Source organism: Acipenser ruthenus, unplaced genomic scaffold (assembly GCF_902713425.1).
Source record: "Acipenser ruthenus unplaced genomic scaffold, fAciRut3.2 maternal haplotype, whole genome shotgun sequence".
Lineage (NCBI taxonomy): Eukaryota > Metazoa > Chordata > Actinopteri > Acipenseriformes > Acipenseridae > Acipenser > Acipenser ruthenus.
This window is the reverse complement of record NW_026708364.1, coordinates 1-6,919: the sequence shown is the minus strand read 5'-3', so window position 1 is coordinate 6,919 and position 6,919 is coordinate 1. Positions and strand designations below refer to the sequence as shown.

The 6,919-nt window shown below is 35.3% G+C and overlaps 1 long non-coding RNA gene across 8 annotated transcripts; it reads left to right on the top strand.

Moving 5' to 3' along the window:
- Window positions 1-1,291: 1,291 nt before the first annotated feature.
- On the top strand, window positions 1,292-6,337 carry LOC131731743 (uncharacterized). 8 transcript variants are annotated; one of them, XR_009325015.1, is made up of 7 exons: window positions 1,292-1,993; window positions 2,340-2,428; window positions 2,559-2,702; window positions 2,971-3,081; window positions 4,101-4,185; window positions 4,768-4,982; window positions 5,653-6,337. It is a non-coding gene; the product is annotated as an uncharacterized LOC131731743 (long non-coding RNA). The 8 variants fall into 8 exon arrangements; XR_009325016.1 differs by having other exon boundaries at window positions 2,340-2,446; XR_009325013.1 differs by having other exon boundaries at window positions 1,292-1,428; window positions 1,659-2,702.
- Window positions 6,338-6,919: the final 582 nt, after the last annotated feature.

Below are 6,919 nucleotides of genomic sequence, written 5' to 3'. Positions count from 1 at the left end.
TGTTATGCTGACTTTCAAATAACATTCTCCTAACGTTCCGGAAACATCATTGTGTTAGCTGGGTTACTATCCAATCTATTACTGACACCTTGTGGTCATGATTCGCAACTGCACGTCATTAAAGTTGCTTAACATTCAATTTCTGCAAGTGTGTCACATGATACTTATGGAGGGTGATCCGTGCCTAAATTAAGATGCACTTCCGCAATGGTATTCTGCTTGCTGATCATGATCATGATTATGCAACATGGTATTCTGCTTGCTGATTGTGATTATGCAACATGGTATTCTGCTTTCTGATTGTGATTATGCAACATGGTATTCTGCTTGCGGATCATTAACATGAAGACCGTATTCGTTTACCAGGGTTGCCATGGAAACTGTGGACCCACAATCCTCCTGGTGCATCGCTCACGTTACAGGTGGCGGATAGACCTGAATTAAGGCAAGTTCGAGTTTATTCCGAGTTTTCTTTTTATATTTGTTTGTTATTGTATAAAAATTAATACTCGATCACATGTGCTCATAACATAGACGATGCATGATACAATTTAGCTATAGATAACCAACTTATAATGATTTGAGAGAGTATAGTGACCACATTTGTCACTGTTTTTTTTTTGTTTTTGTTTTGTAGTATATAGTGTATGTAACTGTAAAACGGTGGTGGGTGGGTGGGTAATGGTACCTGTATTTAAAAGTAAGTATTGGAAAATCGTGATGGGTTTTTGAATATTATTACAGTAGGTACAGTATTCTGGTCAGATTAAGAGACAGACGTGTATCAAGGCAAGTTATTTATTTTATTTAAATTTTTTTGGCAGGGGAAGTGGGTAAAAATGAGTATTTCATGAATTAATTTCCCGTCGTCTACTGCAGCTACCTGTCTGAGATGTTGCATCAGTATTATACAGTTGTACCGCTTCACTTAAGATGTACCTATCATTTGTATTAATTACTTGCTAGATGTATAGGTATTTAGAGTTAAGTTTTCTTTTTAAAATTATTTTAAAGCTGATCAATACTTGGAGTAGCACAAGGGTGTAAGCAGGACGGTTCTCCTAGTTCTTGTGAGGTCAAACAAGTGCTGCAGTTGTGTGTGTAAAATACTTGCAGCATTCATTTTATATATATATATGTACATTTATCAGTGCGGCAGTGTAGAGTGGTGGTTAGAATTCCGGGGTTCGATTGTATGTAAATAGCTTTGGATTAAAGCATCTGCTAAATTAATTAATTTTATTTTAGTTTATGTGAATATATGATTTCAGTTCCGTTCCTTTTGTAGTGGTGAGAGTGCCAATGTTGAGGCTGCTCGACTTCTTCAAGAAGCTGCAAGGATTTTGAAGAGAGAGTCAGAAAGCACAGCCACTGCTGGCTCAGGATCACAGACTGGTACTGGGACGTGTTCACCCAGTTCTTTTAGAGGTTTGTTTAACAACATGCAAACCTCACTAGCTGAAGTACAACAGGGAACCCCTACAGTCGATTCAGGCAGGATTCCCTGCCCTAGAAATGACCACATTCAAAGAAATCTTGTGCAGCTGTTTCAGCCATGTGATCGGGCAAGGGGGCAAAAGATGTTCCAGAAAACTGGAAAGTGTAAACGGAAAACTACACACAGTGAAACCTGGACACGTGATTTCTTTTGCTTACAGAGACCAATGTTCAAACTGTGCCCAATGGAGAAGACCGCATTGGTTTACAGAATTCAGCCCTTGGTAGGAAAAAAATAACATTTGCAGACAAAAATTGAGGATTTTCTGAACTATGTGAAACTCTGTTTTCACATTTTCCACAATTGAAAGGTGCAGGAGGCTTTCAGATGTTTTGGTCCGTTAATAAAACCAAACAATTGGCACCAATTCCAATGCCAGCCGGTGAGTACAGTGAGAAATTTCTGAGAACTGAGAGTGGCCTGAACCAGGCAATGGCCTACATTCGACCACTTCAGAAAAACCTGGAGAGCATTGCGAAGCGTGAGGCTGAAGAGGTAAGAACAGTTGTCAAAATCTGATCTCCTCTATATTCCTTCTTCTTCGCCTCCCTCTACAGACCTTTCTATCTGAATTTCCCTTGATTCTATCACCCTTTCCCCTTCCTCCTCTGCCCAAACCTTGGTGTCACCTTTGATTCCTCCCTTTCCAACTCTCAACATATTTCTTCACTGGCACGCTCTTACTGTCTCTTTTTGAGCAATATCTATTGCATTAAACCTGCTGGACTATGGCCCTCGACGATCAGGACTGGAGATCACTGGGTTAAGGTGTAAATGCACATGTAACACATACTATAAAAATGAAGCATGTTAAAAATAAATGTGTGTTTGTTTGTTGTAGTGTCAAGAGGTGGTCATGGAGAAGTGCAAAAGGTGTGGAAAAGATATCCCTCTGCAATGCCTTTCAGAACACATTGAAAACTGTGGAAGGTCATCTGTTTTTCTGGTGTATTTGTCATATAAATTGCTCATTTACTTTTACAACATAGTGGTTGACTTGTATCTGTGGTAAATATGTTTTGACATTCAAAGCATGTATGTCTTTGTTAACTGTTTTCAGACAGCCTGATGACACTGATTTGGAAGATGATGTCGTTATGGAGATATCTGAAGAGACTCAACTATCTATGTCATCACATGACAACACATCCCATGTTCAAAATTATTACAACAAGTGCCATGCTTCTTCTAGTGGACTGTACAGGTATGTAATGTTTTCAATGTGGAGTACTCGTAAGTAATTGTCATTTTTATATAATCAAAATATTTTTTATTTTTTTAACATTAATATTGAGTACGATGTTTGTTTCCGTGCCAGTAATTTCTGTTGTGCACAATGTCTCACATTGATGTAATTTAAAAGACTTTTACTATCAAAGGACTATTACTGCAGAAGGAAAGTAAGAATGGAGCTTCAAATGCTATCAGTGTTATAGTGGGCTGAATTTCTTATTTATTCTTTTGTTTCTTAGAGACTATGTGGACCTTGTCAGTGAAGACAATGTATTTAGTGATTCTGAAGAAGAGCAGCTGAATAGAGTTCTAGAGGAATCGCTAAAGGAAAGCTCGCATGCAGCTTTTAAGTAAGTGTTACAAGCCTTATTGATTGTTTTTTCCCCCAATTAAAATAAGTCTTGAGGAACAGATGTATTCATACAACTAAATTAATATTTGCTTGGTGACTGTATATTTTAAATGTATGTTTAGAATTAATTCATTTAAATAACTTTTTGTCATAGAATTCTTTGTCATGACATTTATGAACACCACCATTTTCTGTGAATGTAACATTGTAACACAATGTCCACCACCCATAGGAAAGTAAACACTTTGTGTTGTGCCAGATTATGGGATGGCAGAGGTCAGAGTTCTTTGTGTTCTTTGTGTCAGAGGTCGTTGTGTTGTGCCAGATTATGGGATGTCTTTTTATCGTTGTTTTTAAACAACAAAAAGACACATTGCACTTTCATATTCATGATTCAGTCAGTTGTTGCCATTCATTTCCACACAGCTTAGCTTCCGAGATGTACTTAGCTGATGAAAACCGTTTTGATAGGCTTTTATGTTTAATCTGTATGTATCTGGGAATATAATACACTGGAAATGAAATGCACTAATTGAGTTTTGATTGATAGTTAAGTTCAATGTATATTTTTGTTGTTTGTGTCTGTATGGAATTTGTATCTATGCCCCAAAATATTTGTGTTTTAAGCTGTTGGCTGGTCAAGGAGCACCCCTGTGCCCTTTTTTAAATAAAAAACTGTAATGTTTTAAAGTGGATTATTTGAAGCATTGCTTAAACTTGAAAAAAAGGTTTTAATGAAATCATGTGTACTCTCATTCTTGTCTAGCTTCTCATTATTTGTCCTCTTCCTTTGCATTCCTTGTTTAGTGGATGTTTGTATGTATTTAAAACAAGTATATTGATATTTTTTTATGCAAATAAATAGTCCTAAATCCAGAAACATAAATTAACAGGTTATATTTAGAAAATAAATAAATATTGGATGTCAGGACTGAAGAGGATTTATTGTGGATGCTGACTCTTGGATTTATATTTTGCTTCAATGTGCATGCATGTTCTCTTTATTTCAATTTTAAGATTTCAAAGTCAGACAATTAAAAAGGAACTGGACGAGGCGGTTCGACTGGTATGTTCTTCAGCGAACAAGAACACAGTTTGAAAGGTATGCTTTTTACAAAAAATCTAATATTACAAAGAACAGTACCCACCTAATGTTGATGCTCCATAGTTACAAAAAAGTTATAAAGTCGACTCATTCCATTCCTAAACTCAGCCAGCCAAAGCAGTCTCAGCCTTTTAAATTCACAGCCTAATTGTTATATTAATTATATATTAAATATATATTAAATGTGTTCTGGGAAGTTTAATAAAAGTGTTCTATGTTATTATGTAGCATGCAGATGTGTACTGAATTGAAAACCAAACTGAATCTACTTTGTCCCTATATTGTGCTGAAGAAATATCACTTATTATATGTTGTGACTAGCACCAAGCTGTATATTTATACTAATACATAGAGAATCACATTCCCCCTACCCACATCTGGGCTACTTAATTAAATAATTAATGTATTGAAGAAAGCCAGTGGCTTGTTTTATATATTTAAAAAAAATCTACATTATTATTGAAGAGAATATTTTATATGCTCTGAAAACAAGCATTGCATTGGGGTATGTACATCTTTTTTTCAAGTGTCTACTGTATTACTAATTCAGAACATTCATTATTCAAATATTTTGCACAGGTTGCAAGAAGGACTCCGTTCTCTCAGTGTAATGGATTCTATGAAGGCCCACCCTGAAACCTTCAAACCTATTTTCTGTCAATCGACAGAGAAGCTGACTGCTGATGTGCTTGAAGAGCTATTCAAAGAGCAGCGATCTGACTGTGGGAGTAACAAGTTTGAGAGAGAAAATGAAGCAGTATGTCATTGGAGGGATTATCTCTTGGATGTAGAGAGTACGTTTTATTTTAAATGCAATTTCAATAAGATGTTGTGTATCCACATTGAACTAGCATCTCAATATAGTAGTATACATTTAAGAAGTTTATATACAATTTAAAACAGTCATGTGAGAGGGTTCTTGATGGAAAATGTAGCTCTCAGCAGGTACATGTCAAGAAACAATTGTATAATGAATAAAATGCTTGCGTATTATTATTATTATTATTATTATTATTGATTGCCTGACATTTAGATAAATTAATTATTTGTTATCAGACCAAGGTTTAAACAGGTTACATATTCAGTACTTTGTTTAAAATACAAAACTAATATGAATGAAGTTATATACCGTTAGTTACAGTACTTCTATGTAAACGTTTATACATAGTTAATTGGACTTGCTCATAAAACATATATTATAACAACTTTATATAAGGATTTAAAAAATACAAATCATCACTTAAATCTGTAGAGTGTGCATACATATTTCAAAATAATCAGTGATACAATTTAAAAGTCTTTAACTTAATCATATTTTAATTATATTAATAACATTATTCTGCCATTGGCATACAGTGCTTTCTGCCCTTCAAAATGGAGACCCAACAGCAGTGACGTCCCGTGAAAAACCTCAATGGCAGTTACAAAGATGATTGATGTATTTTTCTGTTTGGTTTTTTTTAGTGGGGATTTGTGGAGTTACCCTGGAGGACATCCTTGTCTTTGCCACAGGAAGTGACAGTGTACCAGCATTGGGCTTCAACCCTGCTCCAACTGTTGAATTTTTGCATGATGGTTCACGGTTTCCACTTGCAAACACATGTTCCAGCATATTAAGGGTACCATGCAGGCATTCATACGAGTCCTTCAGGGATGATATGGACTTTGGAATTAAAAATTCCCCAGGCTTTGGAAGGGCATAACCAAATTCCTTTGCTTACCATACCTGTAGTCAAAGGGCACAAGTATGTTCGATCCTAAGAACAATGTTATGCATGCCAAAGTGCTGCTAGAATTTTTATGTTTGTCATTTTTGTTATCTATAATTCTTTGTACACTTAAATTTAGCAAGTGAGTCACCTTTGGTTGAGAATTCTTACCTGTAGTTATTATTATTGCAGATATTTAGCAGACACCTTTATTAAGCACTACAATTCAATTTACTAAAATATTAAAATGTAATAGTTCAATCTGTCAATATTAACATCAGTGCTGAAATGTTACAAGCCTTTAAATAAAAGTATAGGCTGGATCTTTTCCCTCCTAAGGATTTTTGGTAATAGAGAATTCTTAACAGTTGTTAAGTTGTTCCAAGAAAGAACATTTTACTTTTCCTCCTTATTAATAAACACTATTTGCATTTCTGTGATGTAAAGTCTGTTTGCAGCTTATTTTTAAACTGAGAATTAAAACACAAATCCATCAGCTATATTCACATTATATTTAACACTACTTAAATCAAAATGGCAAAATACTGTGATACTCCAAGTTGACTAGAAATTGGCCTTTACAAACTGGGTTTAAAATAAAAAGGGTAAAAATAATTATTTTTATTATAAAAACTATTCACATTAACACTTGCAGAGGTGATGAGAAGAGAACCCTTGCTAAAACCTGAGTGCACTGTACAATACATGTTTGAAAGCCTTTTCAGGATGAAAAGGAGCGGTTGTGGTATGTAAAGGTCTTAAAACCTACATTTAGGCATTTCTGTTGTTTGCTACACTTAATGCTTCTAAATAAAGATCAAGTCCGAAACAGCTGCTCGTCCTCAAAGGGTCAATGTTGACTGGAAGGAGAGGAACCAGTGTGTCCTGCAATGAAACTGGGGGCTCTGATTCACGGCAGGCTCCAGGTCCTTCCATAGTTATCAAAATCCATCTAGTAAAATGGAGACAATCAATTTAACATGTTAATTAGATATATAAGGTAACCTTTATTTGTATCGCTG